This window comes from Talpa europaea (assembly GCF_964194135.1).
Source record: "Talpa europaea genome assembly, chromosome: 10".
In the NCBI taxonomy this organism is placed as follows: Eukaryota; Metazoa; Chordata; class Mammalia; order Eulipotyphla; family Talpidae; genus Talpa; species Talpa europaea.
The window spans coordinates 48,484,214-48,510,911 of record NC_140077.1 but is presented as its reverse complement, the minus strand read 5'-3'; the positions used below and the strand labels follow the sequence as shown (position 1 = coordinate 48,510,911).

At 40.8% G+C, this 26,698-nt stretch overlaps 1 pseudogene across 1 annotated transcript; it reads right to left on the bottom strand.

The window, feature by feature from the left end:
* Window positions 1-23,422: 23,422 nt before the first annotated feature.
* LOC311178718 (large ribosomal subunit protein uL22-like) lies at window positions 23,423-23,985 on the bottom strand (annotated as a pseudogene). The gene has a single exon. The product of its transcript is annotated as a large ribosomal subunit protein uL22-like (transcript).
* Between the last annotated feature and the right edge of the window lie 2,713 nt (window positions 23,986-26,698).

The window sequence follows — 26,698 nt, the reverse complement described above, 5'->3', positions numbered from 1 at the left end:
TGGCTCTGAAGAGGCTGGTGCTGCACACCCACTTCCAGGATGTGTGCCACTCGAGGGCCACCCAGAAGCCCTCCAGTCACCCCCAGATCCTGAGGGCCCAAGGACAGTGTAAAAGGCACAGTGAGAGGGACTGTCAACCAGTGCTAAAGGCAGGATGTTTGGAGAAGAGGCCTCCATACCTGGTAGTGTACCATCAACATCTAGATCTCTGGAGGGGACTAGAGGGACAATTCCTTCAGGTGCCAAGCTGGGTTTCTGAAGGGAAAGCTCTTATCCAAATCTCAGAAGATAATTTAAGAAAAGCCACAGTGCTCTCTGAGCTCCTTCACCAAAGGCCATGCCATTCCCAGCTTATGGGCTGTGTTGGAGGTGTCCTGCCTCTTTGGAGGGGTGATCCAGGTACAGCAGGGCTCTCTGGTCCAAAGCTCCTGTTTCTCAAGACGTTGTCAAAGGCAGTGCTTGAGGAAGGCCATCAACTCCCTGATCAAGAAGATGATACAGGGAGAAAAATCTTTCAAACCTGTCAAGCAGGAGTTCCCTAGGGCAACTACTATTTATGGGTCTTGCAAATGGAAAATTTCAATGTCACTGCTGGGCCACTGCCACCAACCATTGTAGGGTGATGAGCTGCCAGCACCTCCTCCCTCCGCTTCCTTGTACAGTCATTGCTGGGCTTTGAGAAGACTGCTGAATACCAATGGTGTGATAAGGTCTTGGAGGTGAAAACTGAGGCCGTGTCAGACTGCAGGGCCACTTAGTCTGCCCTTGGCCACCTTGAACTTGCAGATCTAGGTTACAAAAACAGTACCAGTCACTGACCTATGTGCCAGGCCCCCAATCCTGTCTGGCCCTTTACCTTCTCCCACACTGGAGATTGGTTATGAAGTGAGATGTACTGTTCCTAATTCTTTTTGCTGTTTATTCCCCTTTAGGTTTAAGCTCCTTTAGGGGTTCCACTTAGGAGGAAGAATCTGATTCCTTGCATCCCTGTGCCTCAGCCATAGCTGCAGCACATTCTACTTTGATCTCCCTACATCTGGATACTTTTCTTCAAGCCTGCCTCCTGCAGAATGGAGTCTCTACACTTATGGTTAGAGATGCTCCTCCTTTTATCTGACAGACCCCTTCTACAGTCACCTCCACCAGTACCTAGTCTTTGCTTGCCAGTTCATCATTGCTTTTGGAGATACATTGACCACCACAACAGGCACATCTGCATACTTAGAACTTTGGTGTCACTGACATGGCGCCACTTATTCCCATGATTTCACCTTGAGGTCTCTCCCAGATTCTAAGGGGAACTTTTCCCCATTTTTCTATGGCACTTCCTGGAACTGAGAACTTGTCACCCTAGTGGCAGCATTGCCTCAGACCTGGTTTCTACCAGCCTGCCTGCAGGTGCTCTAGGCCCTTGTGTCTCCGTTTAAAATGAGGCCACCTAGACTTCTTTCACTCCCCCACCCCCTGGCTAAAACACAGGGGGTACAAGGGACTTCCCTTTCTGCATATAGTCAGTATACTTGTTCTCCCTTATGCCCCTTGATGCCCCCGGCTACAGGGTGAGTTCCATTTCTTTTGCCTAGGTCATTTGTGAGGAGCAGATATCTTCTGCAAAGGCTCCATGCTCTACTGACCTATTTGAATGTATGATCAGCAGCCTTACCATAAACTCTCAACCTTCCCTTGGACCCAGGAGCTCACATTTGGGGCCTCTAATGGGCCCAATGAGTGGTATTGGCCTTTCTGAACACTCTGTATCCAAGCCTACCTTTGACTCTGATGAAATTGACATTGATACCACACCCCCTCCCTAGGCTGTCATCTCTGGTCTCCTCCATCTCCAGTGATGGCATCTCCCCATTTCCCATGGATCTTCTTGGTTCTGAGAACACACTACCCAGTGGCAGTATTGCCTCAGATCCAGTTTCCATTAGCTTTCCCAGAGTCAGTGCATGCCTCAAATGCAACTTTCAAGCTCCCTTTGACTCAGGAATCAATCTGCAGCCCATATTTGGGGCCCTTGATCAGCTGGGACCATGAATTTTGGCAATTCTTTTCCTTTTGGAAAGTAGGCAGCTCCAGCACAACCTCCTAATTTAACCCGTGCTTAGACACCCCATGATAGCACAGCTCAATCAGCTGTGTGACATCCCCATTTTCCCACCTTTGGTATCCCCGTCAGCACCCAGCCAGTCTATGGAGAAATCCCAGGTGTCTTTCTCATCGGGATAATCATTGTTTCTGGTTTTAGAGCCATCACCAAAGTGCCCAGCACAGGACAGTAGCTCAGCATTTGCTAACACCACTGCAGACCCATTTGTGTTTCTGAGATCTACAGACTTTGAGTAGAGGCAGTTTTGGGGTGAGAGTGGCTGCCATTTTGGATCACTTGGCTTTGGTGCAAGGCCAAGCAGACACTAGTTCCCTAGGGTGAAGACATTTGATACCTAAGCACCAGAGTCCTGCCAGTCTATAGCGCCCTATTGCAAATGGAGAATCTACTTCTACAGAAAGCAAACCTGTCCTGAGGGACACTTTTCTTCTTGCCTATAGTCAGAGCACTTGGGAAAGTCAAGGTGACGACACATCTGTGACTACTGGAGAAGTCTGCACCACTGAAAAGAAATGAGTGCTGGGACACACTTGTTCTTCCTGGTGGTCAAGTCAGCTGGACAAGAGCACATCGGCTGTAGTCAAGGGAACCAGCATTATACTTGTGTTGGATGATACTTCTCTTTCCGCCTTGTTAGAGTTCACATGGTCACAGCACACGTGCTGGTATGGGAATGATCAATACCCTGGAGACACTTTTTCATGCCTACAATCAGGGCATAGGTCTGTACTTTGTCCAAGTTCACAGCTGGCACTGTGCCCTTCCATACCTGCAGGTCCTTATGTCCCATCCTACAGAGAGCTGGCATCCAAGTGATACAATGGATGGGAACATCACCGGACTTGTGACTGGGGGCCTTCCCTCCATCATTCTGAGCTCCTGGGTTGCTCAGGATCAAAGCACTTTTGCTATAGTCAAAGGGACAATGCCATACATTTTTAGGGAGACATTTGTACTTTTGCCTGCCACCTAGTCATGTTTGCCTCCTTTGACTTATGGGGAGAAAGCATAATGAGAAAATACCTGTGTTTTGAGGCACTTTTGCTCTTACCTTTGGTCAGAGTAATTCCAAGCCTGGTGTAGTCACCACAGCCTCAGCCTTGTCTTTGTGGTACCTTCATTGCCACATAGGATGTAGGAGGTCGATGTGCAGGATCACATCTCTTCATTTTCTTCTAGTGCAAGATGCAGGATCTCAGCAAATAAGGAACAAAAGCTTCCATGAATGGAACTTGCTCTGCTGGGGAGAGGCTTAATCTTTTCTAAGTCAAACAAAGTTAATCTTGCCTGATCTTTCTACTACAAACTGGAGGTCTGAAACCTCTGTATGTGTCAGGGGGTGTGCAGTCGGTGAGGCTGATCAGGACTTAAGAAGTTCCATGGTAGAGAGTCGAAGAGAGCTCTGTAGACATCATCAACCAAGCCCTTCCTGACTTTGGACTTTAGCCTAACCCACCCAGCTTCTTGTTCTGGAACCCTGCTGCCTACAGTTGCTTCATTCTCCTCATTTGCCTCAATGGGCCATTTGGGACTTTGTCCTGGATTATCTATATAAAGCCGTGGTCTTGCTAATCCATTCTCCTGTCTTTGCTCTTTGACTCAACACTGACATGTATGAATGGTGTGTGATGTGATTGGCCACACCTAACTATGCAGTTTTCTGTGCTCCGGCAAATAGTGGATGCTCCCACACTTTTATGACTTCACATGTGACTTCTGTTGTCTCTTTGTAGCATAAGGGATGGTAACCCAGGAAAATGTGAGATGCAGAGGATGGAGAGACAGGTGAGTTACCTTTGCCTCTTCTCTTTGTTTTTTTTTCTCCTACTATCTGACCTCCCTGCAGAGACATGTGTTCAAAAACCTTCCTGACGTGTTCAAAAACCACACTGTAGCACATGAGTGATTTTGGCTTCTTTTCCTTTTAGATTTAGGGCAATTATTCTCACATTCACATTTCACCCAGAGAGGATGACTCTGGCATCTTAGGCTCATGGTCGATGAATAAAGTCAGGAAGAGTTCCCACCTGCTCTATAGTGACTGAACAGTAATGTTACCTATTATGGTTATCATTCTCCTGAAAGAGAACACATCCTATTTATAGGGAAATATCAAGATAGGGCCTATATGGGTAAATAACAAGTTTGGCTCTTGTTTACAACACTAAAATATCAGATGGCAAGAATTCTCATTCAGATGGGGCTGACCTTAGAGAATCTTGCTGCATCTCTATTAGACTTAATTGCTGACAATGTAATCTTGTCTAAAGCATTTTGCAACAGGGAAACCTACTCAGGATGGGGGGATGAGAGAAGTACAAGCATTTTCCCCACCAAATTGCATATTTTGTTAAACATTTATTCAGTTACACTAGACTCTGTGTTAGGCGCTAATGATAGAAGAAATATTACCCTCTAGTTCCTGAGTTTACAATTGTAGTTGCAGAGAAGACAGATGAATAGACCAAAAATTTTAACTAGAGGGCTAAGTGCTGTTGTAATGCTGGCAGATGAGAGAGACTTGAGACTAAGTCTGTGATAGAAGAGACCTAGTTGCTCCTTAAAGAGGAGAGGAAGCAGGGCCTCACCTGGTGGCGCAGGCGGTTGAGTGCCACACTGTGAAGCTGTCCGCAGCCTCTGTAGCGCAGGTTCAATCCCGGCTGGCTGGCGAGGGTCCCACATGGTGCAGCAGACCTCTCCTGTCTCGCCCACTGCTCCCCTCAGCAGTGTATTTCGTCAGTCTGCCTGTTCTGTTCCCCACTCTGTCTCTGGTGAATCCTCTCACCCTCCTGCATATCTTGCCTGTGCCATGGTTCTTGTATAAAAAAATAAATAAATCTTAAAAAAAAAAAAAAAGAGGAGAGGAAGCAACCAAGTTGAGAAGGGCTGATTTTCAGGTCAAAGAACTATGAAAAGTCTAGGAAGGAAGGAAGATCATAAGGCAGTGGAACACCAGGCAGGAGGAGTCATGTGTGGCTGATCTGGTGCCACTGCAGGACTCAGCAGGGGCAGATCATCGACAAACTTGTATACCATCTTGGGGATTCACCTCTTATCCTGATTGTAAGCAAATAAAGGACAACATTATCTGTAGATTTTAGAAAAAGCCCTATGGTGTTGTGAGAAAGAAGAGTTAAATGGCACTTAGCAGTGACCCAGGTAAAGACTAGACAATGAACTCTTTCTGGACTAGAGAGATGCCTGCGGGGATGGAGAAGAAGTGAAAAGAGAGGTGAAGTACTTCTCTGCAACAAGACCAGGCTTATTCTATTTATTGTGATTAAAATAGATAAGGGTGGTTTTGGCATAAATAATATAAATCCAGTTGTTATAAGTATATACCAATTAAATAATAAACAGAAGAGCTGGGGACACGGTTAGTGGGATCTTTCAGTGTGCATTTTCTCCACATATAAACCACAGTGGCCTCTATGGAAGGTGCAAACTGGAACTTCCTTTTCCTTTGAGAGATGTCGTTTTCTTGCTGTCTTTTTACTTAACTTGTTTAAATAAGCAAATATATGAGAAAAGAGTTTAAAGGAAGTAAAACAGAAGAAGAAGGTGCAGGCTAGACCAGAGGGACTCCTCTCAAATTCTTTGGGAAGAACTGGGGGCCAATATACTCTCTCGTGACACACTCTCAAGCTTATGCATATGGTGCGCCCTAAAATTTACTTCATGCAGTTTTAAGTTTTAAGAATCTTGAAAGATTTTAAGAATCAATGAAATTATAGGAAGTGTTTTTTTAAAGCTGAATTACTTACATGTCATTATATATATATATATATATATAAAATACATATATCTCCAGATTTGTGGGTTTTAAATAATAAATGGTTAATTTCATTTTTTTCAGACTGTGTCAAGGTAACAAAGATTGCCTGAAACCAAACATTAAAATTAAAATTTTATTTTTCAAAATACACAAAACTAAATAGATGACAAATTTAAATAATTTAAATTTTAAAAGATGTTTATAGGCTTGCTGCATTTATACTTCTGAAGTTATTAAAACTTAAACTAGCATTAAAACTTTTTGGACAGACATTAAACAGTCCATTTTTTAAGAGGTTAAAATTGTGCAAACTATCAGAAAACAAACTTGCGGGCATGGGAGGGCTCCCTTATTACTGAGCTCAACTTTTTCTAAGATCATTTGAAAAGCTGAAAAACTATGCAAGCATTTACATGAGGCATCAGCATCAGAGAAAATAAAATAACTTCATTCACAATCAAAATTTTTGGGGGACCTTCTATTATGGACTGATACATACCTGTATATAGCATAGGCTATTGACAAAGATACTTGTTTAAAATTCATACTATATATGCTGAGCCTCCCCAGTGGCGCAGCGGTTGAGCGCTGGGTTGCGAAGCTGCCCGCAGCCTCTGCAGCGCTGGTTCGATCCCCGCTGCTCCCCGGCCACCGGAGGAGGGTCCCACATGGCGTGCAGACCTCTCCTGCCTCCCGCTGCTCCCCTCAGCAGTGTACTTCGGTCCTTCTGCCTGCTCTGCTCCCCGCTCTGGTGAATTCTCTCACCCTCCTGCGCTTTTGACTGTACCCAGTACATGAATAAATGAATGAATAAATAAATAAATCTTAAAAAAAAAATCTCATACTATATATGCAATATAATCATTCATTCAATGAAATGTTTATTATGTGCTATAAGTTAGGAATGCAATAATAAAATAAAAATTCCTGTTCTCATATTTCTAATAGTTCAGTATATACAGTCCTTATTTCAGTTAGGGTTTAATCATTATTAAATGTTTTAGAAATCTTCATAAATCCTGAGAATGAATAAAAAATAGAATTTTTTCAAAATAATTTATCTTAGGAAGAAAATCATAAATATTAAGGGATAATCAAATTTGGGTTTGTACTCCTTGGGTATCTTCACTCTCACAAACCTCTATAGTGCTCTGCTAAGCCTACTGAATTTCTCACACCAACTCACTTTCCACTTCGCCCCTCTCCTCTCTGCAGATCATCTGTCCTTCCTGAGCTTGCTCATTTTATTTCACTAAGAAAAGAGAACTTCCATATCTTTGTATGTGGAGACTTCTAGTCAAACTACACTTACTACAGATACCCAGCCTCTCTTGTCTGTTTCTGGATGCGTAATAGGCAGCTATCGAAAGGCAACGCCACTTTTTGTATACTGGAAGCCTAATCTCTTTGGCCCACTAAGATCTTTGTTGCAACAAATTCTCCCCTCTCTCCTGTATCATCACCTTTTACCTCTTTATTGGATCTTTTCCTTTGGCAAACGAACACCATGATTTTATTGCTAAGAAAAAAGCTAACCATTCTCTCTAACCATTGCCCAACTTGAGGTACATACTAGCTTGCATTCTGCTTTTTCAGATGCTGCATTAAGGCTCAGCTCCATCCTATGTACAGGCTACTGGGAGCCCAGCTGGAGTCAAGTCAGGGGTCAAGACTTTATTTTTAAAGATTTATTTTATTTATACAAGAGCTGAGGTACCCGCCAGAGGCATGGGAGGGTAAGAGGATTCACCAGAGACAGAGCTGGGAGCGAAACAGGCAGACCAAAAGCACTGCTGAGGGGAGCAGCGGGAAAGACGGGAGAGGTCTGCCGTGCCATGTGGGTCTCTCCCTGGCCGGGAATCGAACCCATGCTTCAGAGGCTGTGGACTGCTTCACACCACTGTGCTCAACCCACTGTGCCACCGGGGAACCCGAGGACACTCTAATATTGCATCAATTACTAGTTACATCTATCTTGGCATGGCCCCTATAGGGGCAGGAATGACACAGGGCAGGTTTTCTGATACAGCAGATCTGGTAAAGGAGGAGTCAGAGTCCTTAGTGGCTTTTGCAGGTCTTTTATTTAGATTTACCAGGCATGTGGCAGGCAGGGGGTGCTGGGGGGTGCTGGGAGGCTGGCAGTCCTCCCAGCCCCCAGCAAATCTTCACTCTATCTGGGCTCTCTCTGGCATTCTCTCTGCTTCTCTTCTTCTCTTGGCTTCTGCTGGCGTCCCTGTGACGCTGCCCTTATAAACTCAGCCTCTCAGCCCAGGTGTACCCACTTCGGGTGCCCACCATCAGGCATGCATTCAGGATCACAGGGTTCCCTCATCTATCCTAATGGCGGGAGGGCAGAAAAGCCTGATACTTTTACCTTACCCTACAGGCCCCTAAGATGATACTGTCTTAAGACAAAGTGTCATCCACTAGATGAATGAGCAGTTATTTGCAAAACTTCCTTCCTTTCCTCTGCATCCATAATAAATAAGCTCAGGTTTATAACCTAGGTGGTTTTTTTTTTTTTTACTTTTTGGATGTATTAGAATGGTCGTGATAAACTGTAATCCTGTCCTCCTTTGTTGAGTTAATCAGGGAACATTGAGAATCACATCTTAGAATTCTTTACAGATCAGGCAGATTTCAAAAGAGCTCCCCCTACTTTTGTCCTCCTTACTCCCCTTCTCAGCACATCAATTCCTTTCTAATTTTTTTTTTTTTTTTTGCTACGTCTGTAAAGTTATTCATTGACATGACATAAAATCATGGACTGGTCAGTTCTAAGCATTTCATGAAAGGAGAGTTTTCACGGCACTGGGAACCATTTGACTTTCTCTCTGGACAGCTCAGGAGAGCAAATTATCATTAAAAAGGAATCTTCTTGGTCTGTGAAGGAAATTCTGTATTCTTCTGAATTTATGAAAATAATCTACTTGGCGGGCAGAGAATTAATCGTAAAGGGATTTAGTGAAGGGTACTTGAGTTCTGGTTCAATTAAAAGTGCCCACTGTCCAACTGAGAGTTGAACAAATCTGCTCCCCCACATTCTTTTGTCAATTGACATATTAACTTTTTAATGGGTTGATTTTTGACAAGCAAAGAAGCATAGAAATCTATTCTATTTTACTTGTCTCCAGCAGTGTGCATTAAGGAGAACCCAGTGGTATGGTTTTAAGATTTGAGGAGTGGGGAGAAGCTGCACATTAATAAACACGAAGGTCAAGAAACCTAAAGTACAGAAGGTTTTGTTATTCTTTCAACATTTGTCACCAGATGCTTGCCTCAAATAAGTCTGGCTTTGAGAAATGCTTTTTAAGACTTGCTTAGATGTGACAGCTGTAAAAGTCCCTCATGAACTCTGAAAAGGCAATCTCAGCCCAGCTGCTCGTGTTTAGGGCTATCCAGAATGAAAATGCTGTTAGCGACAGATTCATTTCTCTCCCTGCAATGGCTGTGACAAACATTCAGTGCCAAGGATGAGACTGGGTTTCTTGTATTTTCCCTTCTGTCTGGACTAAACAACAGTCCTGTGTTCTGGAGCACCAGGTGTGTGCAAAAACAGTAATAAACCTTGTGTGTAATGAGTGGTAATCACAAGAATGATCTCATTTGGGGAGGGCTGATTTTCCGTGACCACCTTGTGAGACAGGTTCTGTGGACCATCTCAAGAGAGGAAACTACACCAGATTAACTAATTATATTCCAATGCATGCAGGAATTTAAATGCAATCTCACACATGTTGGGGGATCTTAGAGAATTCCCGGGAGGTAACCGATTGATGTAAGGAATAGTACAGAGCTGCTTTCAAGAAATTAAGTTTGCTGCACTTTGTGAATAGATCTGTGTCTCCTATTAGATTGTCAACATAATGAGAGTGTGAATTATGTCTCATTATTAATATTTTGTCATTATTAATGGCCATATCCCTCACAAATCCTAGCATTTTGTCATACTCCTTAATTCCTCAACTAATTTTGTTTTTGTTGGGTGACACGTTAAGAAGACCAGAACTTGGAAGGAGTCAGGATTTGTCATTGGGGATGGGGATGGGGAAGTGGCTACTTACTACTTGACAACGCCATAAAATGGTCTGCTCTGCCTTTGCTATATAGGTCCAAGCCAGGACCCCTGGAGTAGTTTCTTATGTTATGTAACCTAATCTTCCAAAGTCCTACTTATTGTTGGTGGTCTTGCTCATATATCACTATCTCTGACCAAATCACTCAGTTGACATTAATTTTCTCCTCATCAGCACAATTTCTTCACCTAAGCTTTCTTAATTTTTTTTTTGTTTGTCAGATAATTGTTTGTTATTTTGGGGGATGGGTGTGTTGGCGGAAGGAGTCATCTGTCCTATTCATTGTAGGCCAGTTAGCAGCATTCCTGGCCTCTCCCTCCTTGCTAGATGATAGTAGCACTTACCCAGATATGACAACCAACACTGCCTCCAAATATTGCCAAATGTCTCTTGGGGGCAGGCAGGGCCAGCAAAATCAGATTCATTGTCCTATAGAATATCCTTTGGACCATAATTGTGGCATTTGTCACATCTTCTATTTTTTAACATTAGTACTTGCCTGTTCGATTTTTAACTCTATTCATTGAGTGTGGGTAATCTACATTTTTCAATTCTGGTGAATGCTCTCCACCAAATTCTTAGCACATTGCATTTAAAAAAATTGCTGCATAACAAATTACCATAAATTTAGCTGTTTAAAATAACATCCATCTCTTTGCGAGTGCATGTCTTCCCTGCAGGTATGGGAATACTGAGGGTAACATCTTCCATAGTTCAGGCCTGTCTGATACTCTAAATAATTAAAGAAAAAACCAGCAGCCATTTATTAGTTCATACTTATGTAGGTCAATAATCTGTATTGGCTTGACTGGGTTCTCTGCTAATGCTCTTACAGGTATCACCCAGATGACCTCTTACCTGGAGGCCAAGGGGAAACTCAGTCTGGTTGTGGGGAAGCCAGCTAATGTGGTTGTATGTTGGAGGTCTCTGTTTTCTTGTTGGCTCTCAGGTGGGGCCCACTCATTACTGCTAGATGCCCCCTTTATTCCAGTCCATGTAGTTCCCTCCATCCTCAAGCTATTGAAGGTGGGTCATGTCTCCTTGGCCTTCCCATTTTTGACTTACCCTTGTGGTTCTCATCCATCTTGTGCCACTAGCCTGAGAAAGTTCTATGCTTTCAAAAACTCACTTGATTAGATTAGCCTCATCCAGTCTCCTTTCTTCAGGTTAGCTGTGCCATATAACATGACAAAATCATAGGAGTCATTTCTCATCACATCATAAATATTAGGTTTATTTCTCACATAACTGAAACCTCTGGGGACAGCAGGGAAGGACACACACATAGATGAAATTGGCTTTAGAGAGCAAGGAAGTGAGGTTGACTCAGAGTTTTTATTGTGCTTAGGGGATAGTTTAGGTGTTCTTATGCCTGAGGATATGATTTGCGCAGTGTCAAGTCAATCCAATTTTGCTTTTGGTATGCCTGTACTTTCTTTTCACTTTACCCAGATGTAGGGCAAAAGGGGAAAACCAAGAGGCAAAACTTAAAAGCTGTCATTAGTCCTACATGAACAAATGAGTCTGATTCTTAAAACATAACTGGTCATTTTACATGGCACCGAACAAAGATCTTTTCTCAGACCTTTAAAATACAAAGTCATTTAACTTTTTTCCTGAGCATATTCTTAAGTAGTGATGAGAAACTTTTTATACTAGTTTATTAGTCCTCTGCTGGTGTTTTTCTTTCTTTTCAAAGTTTGAATAATGGTGAACAATGTTCATTTCCTCCAACTAAGAAGCAGGTAGGAGAAGAGATGTTTGTAGATGGTTGGTATTCATAGTCACAACATGGTCTATGCCTCCAAGAAGTGAGATTGTGACAGGGTAGTCTCCAGGAAAAGGGGTGGTTCCAGGTTCCCTGGAACCTGGGAGGGTGGACCTAAAGAGAAGAGAAGAAGCTGGAGAAGAGACTGAAAAGGAAGGAAGCAGGATGGAGAGCCAGAAGGAGCCCTGGAGGAGGCACATAAAGCAGGAGACATGTGAAGAAACTGTGCTTGCCTTTGGTTGTGGACTGGCTGAAAAAGATGTGGGTGAGAGACTTGTGGGGAGGTGACAATGGCAACTTTTACCTTGATTTTGATTTTGCTCTTTCCTTCCAGACTTGTCTGGTTGTCTCTGATCCTTTTCTTTTTCTTTCTTTCTTTCTTTTTTTTTTTTTTAAGATTTATTTATTTATACAAGAACTGGGGTACAGTCAGAGGTGTGGGAGGGTGAGAGAATTCACCAGAGACAGAGTGGGGAGCAGAACAGGCAGACGGAGCAGCCGGCAAGGCAGGAGAGGTCTGCCACGCCATGTGGGTATCTCCCTGGCTGGCTGGAAATCGAACCTGCGTTGCAGAGACTGCGGACAGCTTCACAGTGTGGTGTTCAACATGATGCGGCAGCGAGGAGGCCCCCTGTTTCTGATCCTTTTCTGTGGGTCCCCACTGGAAGATGCTTTAGACTTGTGGCAGGATTTGGGGCCTTGTTCTGGGCCAATCCCACTTGGGTGGACTTTTTTTTTTTTTTAAAGATATATATTTATTTATTTATTTATTTATACAAGCACTGGGTACAGTCAGAAGCGCGGGAGGGTGAGAGAATTCACCAGAGCCAGAGCGGGGAGTAGAGCAGGCAGAAGGACTGAAGTACACTGCTGAGCGGAGCAGCGGGCGGCAGGAGAGGTCTGCGCGCCATGTGGGACCCTCCTCCGGTGGCCGGGGAGTAGCCAGGAATCGAAACGGCGCTGCAGAGGCTGCGGGCAGCTTCGCAACCCAGCGCTCAACCACTGCACCACCGGGGAGGCCCCTTTGGTGGACTTTTACCCACGAGGGGACGGGTAACTTTGGGTGCTTGATTTAGAAACTATATTCTTTGCCTTTCTTGTATTGTTTACTAATTGTATTAAAGTTCCTTCCCATTAAAGTCTTACGTATTTTGTGTTGATGCTGTGGATGGCAGAACCTATTTAGAGCAGGCAGGTTTGTGGGGTCTGGGGTACCCCTCTCCCTGCCCTCTAACAGAATGACTAGAACTCCTTTTATAAGTGATTGACTTCCATGATACCCAATGTATGATTTTATTGGCACTTGGAGAGATTGGTTTTCTATAAACACTAATAGAAATATTACTTGTAGCAACTATGCCTGATTTTTATGGAAGAGAAGAACTATGTTTTGGGTGACATTTTTTGCTTCAATTTAATTTTTGATGCTTTGATGGCATTCGTTTTTAGAATGAAATTGTCAAATCTTGTCAACAATTGTCATGATCTTAAAATATAAATGATAATAAATTGAATCTATTTCTCCTCAGATAAAGGAAGGTTTGTCACATGGGAAATGCCTAAGAAGTACCCCCATCAGTGCTTCCAGGAGTCTCCTGATATGAAATGTGAATAGCAGAATCACAAGTAAAAATGGCCTTGGTAATTGGAATGACAAACTGAAGATAACAAAAATATAATGAGGATATTGGGAAAAACTCAAGGGTTTTTGAAAACCCTTGTAGAATGGTTTTGTCTGTTTTGGTTTTTTTTAAGATTTATTTATTTACACTTATAAGAACTGGGGTACAGGCCAGAGGTGCGGGGGGGGGGTGAGAGGATTCACCAGAGACAGAGCGGGGAGCAGAACAGGCAGTTTGACTGAAGTACACTGCTGAGGAAAGCAGCAGGCAAGACAGGAGAGGTCTGCTGCACCATGTGGGTTGCTCCCTGGTCAGCCAGGGATTGAACTCGTGCTGTAGAGGCTGTGGATTATTTCATAGGTTCGTCTTAACCCCTTGTACCACCAGGGAGGCCCAGTTTTGTCTTCTAATAGGAATAGGGCTTATTACTTTCCTAATCACTTTTCCTTCACAATGTGATACCTTTTTTAATTGGAAATAAAATCTCAATAATTGTTAGCCAAAGGAAGTTTATTAGATAATGAAAGTCAGGATTTGAACCCAGGTAGCAATGTGACAGATTTTACTCTATGAGGCTGTTCCAGTAAGCACACGTTTGAACTTACTTTAAGTAGGTAGGAACACTGAGTCACTTACATTAAGAATGCAGTTGTTTTTGATAGGAATTCTTCTATTTAGTTTAAAATTGCCTCTGCCTAAAGATATGCTGATGCTAGAGGAAGACAATTTAACCTCTTCCTTTCTAAAGAATGAACTGCAGAGATGCAAAGCCTGGGCACTGTTGTTAGATCTTCTTTATCTGGTTCCTTTGTCATTGGTGGATGTGAGAAGACTCAATTTACCTTCACACAGCAAAGTTCCTGCAGAGGTTGCAGAACAGAACCTGTTCTCACGTTAAGTCCATGACAATGGCTTTGTTCTCTGGCCTGCAAGACTGAGGTGATGAGGAATCCCCAGAAAAATTTTACAATATGTTGATACCTTTAATTTAAAAATATCTTTTGGGGCTTCCCTGGTGATGCAGCAGTTTGTGCGCCGTGCTGCGAAGAAGCTGTCCACAGCCTCTGTAGTGTGGGTTCGATTCCCGACCAGCCAGGGAGAGACCCACATGGCACCACAGACCTCTTCTGCCTTGCTTGCTGCTCCCCTCAGCAGTGTCCTCTGTCTGTCTGCCTGTTCTGCTCCCCGCTCTGTCTCTGGTGAATTCTCTCACCCTCCCGTGCCTCTGACTGTGCCCCAGTTCTTGTATAAGTAAATATATCTTAAAAAAAAAATCTTCTGTCTACACTGAAGAATGATAGGTCACTTATAACAGGGCCATGCTTAAAGTTCCTTTTGCTTTGGAACTGGGATTCTATTTGAATTAAATGTCAGCAATAGGGATATTTAGTCTTAAGAAAGATTATGTGTATGTGTGTGTGTGTGTGTGTGTGTGTGTGTTTCTTGGATGGTTGACTTGAACCTGGTTCCCAAGGTAGCCTACTCTAAATTAAGTTGAAATGCCAGGACTTCCAAAGCTCCTAAAGAGCTTTGGTCCTTAAAGTTTTGCTCACAGTTCCCAGGGGTTCCCTGAATCCATTTCAGGAGATCTGCAAGTTCAAGACTATCAACAGCCTTTTTGTAGCAATACTAAGATGGTATTTCCCTTTTTCATTGTGTTGATATTTGCACTGATAGCTCAAAAGCAGTGGTGGATAAATTTCTGGCTCCTTAGTGTGAATCAATGTATTGGCACAAAATTTTACAAGTGGTGATTATGCTTTTCACAGCTGAGCCCTTGAAACTTTTGTTTTTTTAAAGCCAGTTTTACTTAAGGTCATCTTTGATAGAACATTTAAAACTGTTAATTTTATCAAGTCTCAATCTTTACCTATATGACTTCTAACATCAGACACAAGTACAAGAGAAATACAAGATTATTTCCCATAATTGTGGCATTCAAAAACTTTTTATAAATCCCTTATTTTATATATTATTTCTAGTGGTTCAATTTCTCTGTTAGAATCCAGACTGATACCAGCCTAGTGGAGGGAGTTAGCTGTCTTCAAATATTTGCGAGGTTATTATATGACCAGAGAAGCTGTTTTCTTCTGTGTTGATTCAAAGACTAGAAGGAAGTCCCAGTGGTAGAGGTGAAATGCAAGATGGGGCTTGGACTCTGGAGAGATAAGTTTAGTTTGGCTTAGATTCTAGATGTCGTTTACTTGCAGCTTTGATTTTCTTATCTGTGAAATGTTAATAATAACGGTATCCACTTCTCTTGACTGTTACAAGAATGAAAGGAGTAGGGCCTCCCTAGTGGCGCAGTGGTTGAGTGTTGGGTTGCGAAGCTGCCCACAGCCTCTGCAGTGCCGGTTCGATTCCTGGCCACTGGCGAGGATCCCACATGGCACGCAGACCTCTCCTGCCGCCCGCTGCTCCCCTCAGCAGTGAATTTCATCTGTCTGCCTGTTCTGTTCCCCACTCTGGCTCTGGTGAATTCTCTCACCCTCCCATGCTTCTGACTGTACCCAGTGCTTATATAAATAAATAAATAAATCTTAAAAAAAAATGAAAGGAGTTAACATTTGGAAAGTGCTTCAAAAGACTTTCATGTAGTAAGCACTAGTTTAGGCTCTGTTACAGTTTTCAAAGTTATAGGGAGATAGAGTTTACTACTTTAGAAACTTTTTAATGATCCCAGCTGTCAAACAAAATAGTGGCATGCCTTGCAAAGAACTGAACCTCACTTGCCCTTTGCAAAGGAGGCAGCAGAAAAAGGAAACATAGATTTGTAGTCCAAAGACTTAATTCAAGTTTTGGTTCAACCATTTGTTAGCTGTGTCATCATAGGAAGTCATTTAATCTCTCAAAATCTCCATTTCATCATCTACAATATAATTTAGGTGAAACAATAAGATTGAAGGTGCTTTGTTATCTGCAAAACGTCCTATAAATGTCAGTCCTTGTTATTTCCTTGAAAGCTTTGAGGCAAAATTTGTGTCATTGGCAATGACACCGGAGAAAAGACTCTTGTTTTGCAGAGAAATTTGGACTAGATAATGCCTACAACAGCTCAGAAAGTCTACTAACTCTTTCTTAAGTAGCCTGCCTGTCAAGGTTTGTGATCACATTAAAGGAGTTAATAAGAGAACAATTTTGATTTTATTTTTGATAGAGTGAATGAGATGGTGCAGTACTAAATAAGGAAGTTAAATCAAGCAATCAGTGGGGGAACGTTAGCTCTTTTCACATATATAATTGTCATGATTTTTGTTGAGGCCGTTATTCATTATTGCAGAGGTCCTTCTTCATTTGAATTATAGTCAGTTCCACTTGAAAGTGTGCAATTCCATCTTTTATACTAAGGTTTAGGACTATTTGTACTTTCTTCCCTCTTCGAGCTTCAGATTGTTATGGTTAAAAATAAAGTATTTATCTTTGGTTTAGCAATCTAATAAAACTTTGACAGGAGTGTGAAATGGTATAAAGCATCTCTTCAACAAATCCATCTCAATAACACTTCCTGACAATCAAAAAACCTTCAGGGCCGCTCCTTAATGACTTCTGAAGTTTTATCGGATTTGTACTAAGGGTGTGAGAATGACTGGAAATGGGTTTTAAAGTAGTGCTAACTTGTTTGTTTTAAAATCCACTCTGATTTGGTTTTTGAAGAGGGTTTGAGAATATGCTTCCATTAAAATGTAGACTGATGAAGTGATTACGATAATGAGTGCTACTTGCCTCCGGTTTGGAATTACTAGGGAACCGCTCCAAGTAAAACTTTTGTAAAGGAAAAAATGTTTCTGTGAAGGTTAGAATCAAGTCCCAGAGGAAAGAGGTTAGCTAACAGTCTATCCTACAAGAGCTGGTTGATTGTCAAAGATGTGAGGCCCTGGATGTCTGGACCTAGCTGAGTCTCAGTGATTCTGGTTTAATAGATCTGAAATATAGACTAGGAATTTACAGACTATATATAAATATAAGTAAGTAAGTAAGTAGCTTTCCAGATGGTTCTGATGATCAGCAATACATAGAAATGACTAGAACAATGCACTCCTCAGGAGTTTAGGCTTATTTAGAAAAGAGTGGTATTTATAGAGTAGATTTTAAGAATGGAGTCATTGTGGGTGATCTTGATGCATCTGAATCTTTATTACTAGTCATGGGTGTTGTAGCGAAGCAAGATGCACTTGTCAGCTCTTATGGGGAAATAAGCCTTAGGGAATTCAGACAACTGGTTGGTTTCAGTGACTTAGTTGTATTGCTCTGAAGTTCTGTGATTATATATAATAGCCCTAGGTCCATATCTGATAGAACTGAATACATGTTCTTCCAGTTTTGCTGAGGTCTAGGGATATTTTCTGGGAAGGAATACAGAACTAGATTTTTGATTTAAGATTATCTTTGAAAATATCATCTCTTCATTTCATCACACATAATAGCATCTGCTGAGGTTTGACCTTTGGTCCTTGGTTTAGGAAGAAACTAGGCATAATAGGTGTTTAGTACATATTTGTTGAATGAATGAATTAAATATAATCTGCATTTGGCATTCAATATATCATAGATGTACTCTTTATTAAATCTATGATCCTATTTTATTGTAAATCAAGGTTTTGTAAGTCCAGTGTCACAAATCACTTAAAATTTTAGGAGAGTTTACTGGTAAGGGTTATCTGGCAATGGAGTCTTCCTGAAAGTAAGTAGCTTTATGCAATGGAAATGACATGCCCTAATACATCTAACAGATGGGAAATACATTTTGAATATTTTTTTCTTCAAAATATAACTGATCTGTACCTGAGTATTAGAGATTTAAATATGCCTTCTCAGGTAATGTTAACATAAGGCAGTAGGAGAAATTGCAGTTGCTAAACAGTCAGAAAGGTTTTGAGTGATGAATGGGAAATGGAAAATTACGGGATAATAAAGGAAAAAAGTCTCTTACTAGTTGGATTCTAATGCTGGGATTTGATTCTAATTCTGATGCTAGGAATGAATCTGTGTCCCCAAGTTTTCGGGGGGGAGGGGTATTAGTGCTTATTAATACCTGCCTTCTCCTTTGGCCTCACAGTTGGAGCACATTTCCCAGCCTACCCTAAAGGTGGTGTGGTCTTTGTGACAGTTCTAGCCAGCAGGATATGAGTGGAAGTGTAACAGGGTAGTCCCCAGGAAAAGGGGAAGTTCCAGGTTCCCTGCCCCACCCAAAGGAGGGTGGAACTAAAGAGAAGAGAAGAAGCTGGAGAAGGGACTGAGGAAGGAAGGAAGCAGGTTGGAGAGCCAGAAGGAGCCTTGGAGGAGGCACATGGAGCAGAGAGACATGTGAAGAAACTACACTTGCCTTTTTGTCATGGACAGAGTGACACAGATGTGGGTGAGAGACCCGTGGGGAGGTTAACAATGGCAGCTTTTACCTTGATTTTGATTTTGCTCTTTTCCTTCCAGACTTGTCTGGTTGATTCTGATCCTTTTCTGTGGGTCCCCACTGAAAGGTGCTTTAGACCTGTGGCAGGCTTTCAGGCCCTGCTCTGTACCAATCCCGATTGGGTGGACTTTTACCCACGAGGGGACAGGTAACTTTGGGTGCTTGATTTAAAAACTAGATTCTTTGCCTTTCCTGTATTGTTTACTAATTGTATTAAAGTTCCTTTTCATTAAAGTCTCATATGTTTTGTGTTGATGCGGCAGATGGCAGAACCTATTTAGCGCAGGCAGGTTTGTGGGGTCTGGGCTGCCCCTCTCCCTGCCCTGTAACAGAAGCAATGGATGTTACTCCTTTGTCTGGGTGGTCGTAACTTCTCGTGTGTGGCCTCCATTCTCTTCTCTCTGCTAGCAGGCACACAGAGAACTCCAAAACTCCTTCCAGTTTGTGGCCCTGCCATCTCCTAGAGTCTCAAATATTATGTAAGAGATAAACCTCTCCTATGAGAGCTACTGGAATATGACTGTTTGCTACAGCAGTTAGTGTAGCCTAGCTTATGTAGTTTCTAAACATCAGGTTGCAAATATAGAGTTGGATCTCCTTATGGATTCAGAGACACTATGGGAGAGTGGTTTAATACATGGGTAAACTTCGAAAACAGAAATACTTTACTGGCATAAAGTCTAGTCCCATCTCTATTATGAAGCTCTGTGGCTTTGGGTCACTTTTTTAACTTTTGTAGGTCAGGTCTTAGGTTTTTTTTTTATTATTATTTTTAAAGTGGAGATAATCATAGTATCCACCTCAAAGGATTGCTGTGAGGATTGAATGAAATTGCCTCTCAGAACAGATAATAACTGTAAATAAAGTTAGCTATTATTGTTAGAATTGGCGATGGATTCATTCTAATTTATTCAAGCACATTTTCTAAGTGCTTAGTATGCCATGGTAAGGAATTAGGAAGGATATAAAGATTAACAGGACCAATTGTTGCCTTCACATATCCCCTAGTCTAGGAAGACAATTGAAAGGTATACCAATAATTATAGTGGTGAATGGCTTTGTGAGTCTGTCAGCTTTTAAATCTGAGGAGTATAATATATGAAATAGTCCTGCGCTAAAGATATGCATCAGTGGGTGGAGACAGGAAAAGAATTCTTTGAATACTTAATATATCTCTATCTTCTGTGTCTATCTATCTGCTTATTTTTTATCAAACTGGCTGATGAATTTAAAAACTGTTATGCTTCATTGGAAGTCAGTTGACCCTTTTATTAGTGAGTGTTGTAAGTGCAGGTTTGGTCATTTCAGGGCAATATTTGGAAGCTTGTAAACAGCTTGAGATGATTAATTTACTCTAACAAAGAATAAGAGAGCTGTGCAATCTAGGGTATCCTCCAGGCTGACTTTTTAGTGGTAATTTTACTCAGTCAATCATCTCTTTTTCTCTTCTTCAATTTCAGCACCACTAAACCATACCAAATGAGTAAAATGCAGGTAGGTGATAAAACAGAGGGCTTTGAAATCTTTCTGTACCTTCAGGGCACTGGGAATTTTACCATTTTACCATTTTACACCCAAACCTGAATTAGACTATCATTAAAATTTTTTTTGAGCTTATGTGAAAGCTTTTCGGCTTATATGAAAGAGTTCCTAGAGATAACCTTAGTACATTTTGTTTTCCTCACATGTGAACAAACACTTTTTCTAGCTGTTGCTAGTGAGGCACTGAACTGGGAGTTTTGGGCTCACAGATCCAAAATCCAAAGTCTTATGGAAAATTCACTTATACAAATGTGTTCACTTTTATAAATGCTATAATAGATAAATATTCTAATTTTCATGGTGCCACCAAAAACCTGAGCCTTGTCTGCACGATGCCTTGTCAGGAGAGATGTTCAAGGATGCTATGGCTCAGCTGCTTCTCTAAGGGAGACTGAGAATTCACAGGTGGAAAAGAGGGAGGCAGGCTTTACAGGCAGTGTAGACAGAATGTGCTGATACAAGGCCCTTTTTAATTGTCATGACTTCTTTGGTTTTTTTTTTAAGATTTATTTTATTTGGACAAAACTGGGATACAGGCCAGAGGCGTGGGAGGGTGAGAGAATTCACCAGAGACAGAACGGTTTGCGGAACAGGCAGATGGACTGGAGACATTGCTGAGGGGAGCAGCGGGCAAGACAGGAGAGGTTTACAGCACCATGTGGGAATCTCCCTGGCCAGCCAGGAACGAACCCGCGTTACAGAGACTGTGGACATCTTCACAGCGCGGCGCTCAACCCGCTGCACCACCAGGGAGGCCCTGTCATGACTTCTTTGGATCCTGAAATACCTTAAAAGATCTAAGCCACTGATGTCTGCTCAGAATACTGGGAGATTTTATTAAAGACATGATATCCACCAGATGTCAAGATGTGAGACAACCCTTACTTATTGAAGAAAGATGGCAGGATAACATTATGTAATTATATAATCATATATTTAAGTAATATAACTCAGGTGTGCATCATTAAAAATCAGCACTATATATACACTATTAAGTTCACCACTAATTGTCCAGTTCTGTCCTTCACCATGCACTTGATCCCTTTTACCCGATTTACTTCCCGCATACCCCCCTTTCCTTCTGGTAGGCACTAATTGGTCTTATAAAGCTAAATCTTCTAAACCTAACTCAGGGAAAGTTTCATAAATATTAACTTACCACTCCTGTCAGATTGTTTTCTCAGTCTAGACTCCTCCCATTATTATAATAACTCTCCTAATGAAAGGAGCAAGAGAAGTTTCTGATGTTTTCTTGTCCAGAAGCCTTATCCTCTTCTATTTCTTGATGTATAATAGCTCAACAAAGTGCTCTGAATATCCCAAGTCACCTAAAATTAACATATCAGCTAATTGGATTTGATACTATTAGAGGCATGGGGAAATATTCTAAGGCAACTGGTTGGAATCAAGGACATAAAAAGAAAGGCATTATGCAAATGTTTGGTTATTAAGATATTCTGCCCAGAGGGGATAAAGTCAGATAATGGGAAATGAATGAGAATCAAAAATTTCCTCTATGTTTTCATATTACATTTCTTCAAGAATAACATTTAGCCTCTTTAGTAGCTTGTCTTTGCCAACACAAAGGAACTGAGACCTGGAAGCACTGGGCCCTCCGGGGAGGTGCGGATGTGGAGGCTTGGGAGTGGAGTGAGGTGGGCGAGAAGGTGGTAGGAGGTGCTGAGGTCAGAGAAGTGGAAGGGTTCAATTATGGAGCGCTTTGCATAGTGTAGAGGGCTACTTCTAATGTTGGTAATAATTTGTTTCTGAATATTTAGTGAGACTAATAACTTTGTTTATATACCTTGCAGGTAATGGGACAGGACAATGTCCCATTCATTATCTCTCATGACCATCACAGCAGTTTGGAGGTGGACTGGTGGCTGCCCCAGGTCACACAGTTAGACACAGGGATGAAGCTTTCTGAGGGTACCTTCTTTCATTTACCTGCTGAAAACAATTGGGATGACAGACCATGAATAACTTGTTATATTTGGGCATTGAGATCATAACTGATAATCTAGTTGGTAATGAGATTTTTGAACTTGATGAAATTTAATTCTGGGGTTATTGCTTCTGACTTGAAGAATTTAGACTACTAACTTGAGTGGGAATGTGTTTCTGCTTGGTTGGAGCTTGCTTAGGCTTTGCAGTTTCTGGTACCTCAAGTATTATTGGGCAAAATTCAATGAATCTGGCTCTGTAGAACTTTTGAGAGATGTTCCATCCCCAGGCAGTGTATGAGCACTCAGAGGGAGGAGTTCCATAGACTTCAGTTATTCTGCCTATTATTCCCTAATTATTATAATAAATATATTTATGTTATAAATATAATATTTTTATATTTAAATAATTCTATTCAAATATATATTTAAATATATCAGAAATATATTATAGACATAATAATAATTATACAATTATCATATAATTATTATACTAATTATTATTCCCTAAGCCACAGGAGGGTTTCTAGAGAGAAGAAAGCCTCTTTTACTGAATCCTCAAAGAAGGAGACTTATTCATTTCTCTCTATCTTTTTCTATGTGAGTTTATAAATTTTCAGTCTGTGGCCTTAAATTTGGAAAACTGAGCTGTAAAATAATGCTTGGGTCTGATTCACATTTTCAAATGGCATAATAAACTGTTGTGTTCTAAAATAGTTTATTTTCTAAGTCTTTTCTTTCAACAAATTGTAAGTTGCTGGAGGGCAAGAAACTTTTTTCTACGTCTTGTTTTCAATTACTGTCTTTCACCGTTTTGATATTTATATCTTGATTTTAGAAGAGGTTGATGAAAACTTTGTATCTCATGAGTGATTAACAGTTGGACTCTGAAGGCAGGTGACCTAACTTTTAAAATTCTACCTCTGTCACTTGCTAATTGTGCAGTCTTGGGCAAGCTTATAACTCCTCTAAGCCTGTTTCAGTTTCCTCAACTGTAAACTGGAGATAACATTTGAAATTACCCAATATGTTTATTGAGGAATTAAACTAGATATTGCATCTAAAGCACTCAGCACAGAGCTTAGCACACACATGTTCAATAATTATTTGCAGATCATCATCATTAATCATTACTATCATCATTGTTGCTTTTTGTCACTTTTATTTCCATTTGTTTTATGTTGAAATTAGTCCTGGGCACCATAAGATTTGTTTCTTTAGTTTCTTCTGGGATATCTTTTCCTTCTGTGCAACCTCCTTTTCTGGTTTAGGAACGATCTGTTCTTTTTCAGTAAGGATCATCTCAATGTGGCAGGGAGAGCTCATGTATGGGTTAATCTGACTTTGAGCTCTGTAAATTCTGCAATGCATCTTAGGGACTTTGTTGACCTGAATGTACTCAATGACCAGAGAATCTTTATCTAAGCCTTTAAGTTCTGTGTTACTCTGCATTTTTAAGAATGCACAGTAAAATTCAGCATTCTTTCTGGGCCACTGGCCCTGTGTCCAGCCCCATTGTTTTGCTGAGGCATACATATCAACTCCATCATTGTAATGACAGAAAGGTATGCACTGCTTTTGTAGAGTGACATCCTTTAGGTACTTAGAGACTTGTCAGATATGCATACCTTTGATGGTCTAGGAAGTTTCAGGAGTGTTTTTAAAATGAACAAAAAAATTTGAACCTCTTGATGTGCATGACTGTAGGGGTTTTCCATCTCAAGTGAATAGCAAACCATTTTCAGAGATCACCTAAGGCCTTATGGGAAGAGGCTGTCAATGTTGTTTTTATTGTTTTCATCATCCTTGGGGATGGCTGATACTAATGCAGTTAAGTGTTAATTTTGGTAATTTTTAGCCTGGAACGAAATTCTTGGTTTTATGCCACAGGGATCTGTCCTTGATTTTATCCTGTACGTATAAATGTCCTGTAGATATCATTGCCTAGTTTTATCATTTCATTAAAGGTTTGAGCTTCTTATTTAACTAGTCATAAAGATAAAAGGAATCAGCAGGTGGGCAGATTTGTTGGATCATCCAACACTGTTCATCATTTTGTAGTTGATGACTCTTATGATAAACTTCAACTTAGGGAGAGTATTCCTTATTTGTGAGTTTCTTTATTTCTTTGGGTTTGACCTGAAAAACCAGTTATATCACTTTATTTTCCACTTAAAAGAGCTAAGCCAAGTTTCTTTCTGACCAGTGAGTTTCCCTTTTATCTTCTTCCTTCACCTATTTTTTCCTCTCCTCTCCCAGATATTATGTTCTCTTCTGTTTTTCCTTCCATGCTGTTCTTCCTTTCATTAAGTTAGTTAGATAACTGAATTCTAGCTGGAATTTTTCATAGCTTAATAATGACTTGGATAGTAGTATACCTTTCAGATCATACATCTGTTTAAAATGTACTAACAATTGGTGCTCTAGCCAAAAGAAGGTTAAATGGCAAGAATTTTGGAACTTGTAGCAGACTGGTACTAGGGAACTGTCTTTTATTAGGAACCTCAGCACTGCAGGTGGTTCTAGTGATAGCAGAGGGTGAGCAGACCTCTAAGTTTCCCTTTTAGGGTAAGGGTGAGGTCTTGGCACAGAGATTAGAAGTTCATTGATTGAATGCAGTGAGATCAGGTCAAAAAATTGGTTATTGAAGTTATTGGACTCTGCTTTTATCCTGAAATCAGAAAAATCTGCTGGCATTCGGATTTGATCTCACTTAGCTGGAAGTCTCCTGGAGGTAGTGACTGTATTGTATTGCCCAATCTATGACTATACAGGTCATGTAGACCAAAGAAGGAATATTGGGTAAAAATAAATTTTAAGAGAGCAATTAGCCAGCAATATAAGATGCCACTTAAATAAATTGGAGAGTATACTTTTCACCTTAAATATGCATAAGGATCTCAATTTATATCATTATGGTTCTCATTCCCTTCTAAAGTGAGATAAACTGGGATATTTTGCTCTTATTTTTACTGTAGAAGTTATATATTTCTATTGGTCATCTTCCATGATTTTTTTGGGGGGGCAAGTAATTATGTCAATTATATCACAAGGAGTGATTAATAAAAAGATGATGAATTAAAATGGAAGGACTTTTAATAGTGGTACTAACTCGGTTGTAATTGCTTTATTCATTGCAGGGGAAAATGTAGCATGACAATGCACCAGTGTATTTTTACAAATGCATGCTTCCTTTATGCTTTAGGGAAGGGAGGCCACAGACAGGATGATGAGACGAAAAAGAAAATAAGAGTATTTTCTTACTTGAGTTTCAAAATACAGTTTGGACCCAGGGCAGAAACAATAGTGAAAGAAGAGTAAAAATAGAACAGTCAAATTTTTGCCCTGACCTTGAGAGGGGGTTAGGAGAGCTATGGGAAGCCAGTGGACCCTAGGAGTCTACAGGGCTGGAAAAGGGAAATAGAACTGGAATTTTGCTGGGTAGTGCTAGGAGGGTCCTGGTGAGAACACAGATGTCAGGCTCAGTGGATGCAGCATGGAATGATAATGACATCCTGTGACTATGGGGATGAGTTACGTCTCAGGGGTGGCCTGTGTGGATGGATGACAGACCTGACTCCTCAAGGGCCTTGACATTGTGTCGTCTTCCCCATCCCCACCCTGCTCCAGGACAACTTTTAGATAAAAGAGAAATGCAGAATTGACTGAGTTCACTAAATAAATATTGCCTAAGATGAACACTTATATCCCCGGTGGAAAAAGGATTTAAGATAGACATTATGTTTGGTTTTAGAAAAATACAGTTATATTTGTGCATATCTGATTTTTTTTCTTCTTGCTAATGCTTTTAGAGAAAAGCACTGAAGGTGACAGACTAATGGACTAAGTGGGCTGTTTTCAGGTTGGAAAAAAAGCACTCCTGTGCAAGGTAGGGAATTTAGATTTTAGCCTTATCGTTGTTGCTATTTGACCTTGGGCACATTATTTTCTCCTCTGGGTTTATCTGTCTCCATCTGTGGGCTTGGCCAGAGTTGAAGCTTCTTAACTTAGTGACTGAGCTTCCTTGGACAGGTTGAAGAGTTTTTCTAAGACATCTTGAGTCCCTGTGTGAACAAATCATTGTCTGTAGATGGAATAAGTAATATATTTTTGCATATAATTACTACTGATTTTTTAAATGTGGTTCTTTCTGTGTTTAAAAAATGTGATTAATTCATTTAAAAGCACCACTACTTTTGTTTTCTTTTTGTAATTTATTATCTTCTCTATTAGGCAATACAAAAATTGTAGCTATTTAGAAATCATAGGGTCCTCTCAGCCTAGAATTTATTCTAAAATGTAGTTTCTCAAAAACAAAAAGGCAACCCATGGATTGGGAGAAGATATTTCCATAGCACACGTTAGAGAAGGAGTAAATTTCTAATATATATAACAAATTCATACAACTCAACAACAAAAATCAAACAACACAATAAAAAAAGTGGGCCCAAG